The following is a 981-nucleotide window of genomic DNA, read 5'->3' on the forward strand; positions in this document are numbered from 1 at the left end:
GACTATGTGGTTATCAGAGCACTAGGCCTTGTAATGTTTGCATCTGTAAATAGAATACTTGGCAATAAGTGTAGGATTGCAACTGCCTGAGCCCGATCACGGCAGAACCCATTTCTCTGTCTTACAGTAAGATAGAATCTAAGTACCACTACCCTACAAGACAAATGGAGACTGACAAATTAATGATCACAGGGAAAAAGTGAATAGACCAAGTGTTACCTTCCTTAAGAACTTGTTAAAAAAGGTTCCAGCTATAAAATAGATTATCCATCTGCTTTACAGGAAGAAACTAGATAAGAATCCCAAAGGGCTTAGGATCTGCACTGCTTATCTAACAGGTGCATTTGAACATGGCTGGGCAGAGCACAGGGACTTTCCATTCTCAGTTAAGCCTCACATGTAAACCCCTCTACGAAATAACGCTCCTATGTGTACGCATCTCACTGCTCACAGTGATGAAGGAAGTGACACTAATGGCTTTCTTAAAAGACCCTTTATCCCACAAATTATAAACCCGTAACATTAGTGTATTGAATTTTAACATTCATCAAAAGATTCCCAAATACTTGATAAGCTGAACTGCATTACTTTTGTCACCAAAGAAATATTAGGTAATTAATTAAAGCTGCACAGTGCAAAACAAATAGCAAAAATACTAATCTGCAGCTCACAGTAATGCAAGTCATCTTGTTGTAATGAGTGGCATGAGTAGGAATGGAATTAGTGTATTAAAATGCAGAAGGATTGCAAGACTTAGCTCTATCTTACAGTCTTATCAAGCCACTGAAATTAAATGGGAACTTTAATCCATTAGGCATTAAATACAAGGAAACTGTAATCTTCTCCAGCTGAGAATGCAGAAAGAGAGACTGCAATGTTCAGCAGTGCTCACTTTTTTCACTCTAAATGCAAAGTTTTGACATACTGGCCTTCCCAATCTGTCCTCAAAGGTAATTGCATTACATTATTCCCATATAAATA

This window comes from Meleagris gallopavo, chromosome 1 (genome assembly GCF_000146605.3).
Source record: "Meleagris gallopavo isolate NT-WF06-2002-E0010 breed Aviagen turkey brand Nicholas breeding stock chromosome 1, Turkey_5.1, whole genome shotgun sequence".
In the NCBI taxonomy this organism is placed as follows: domain Eukaryota; kingdom Metazoa; phylum Chordata; class Aves; order Galliformes; family Phasianidae; genus Meleagris; species Meleagris gallopavo.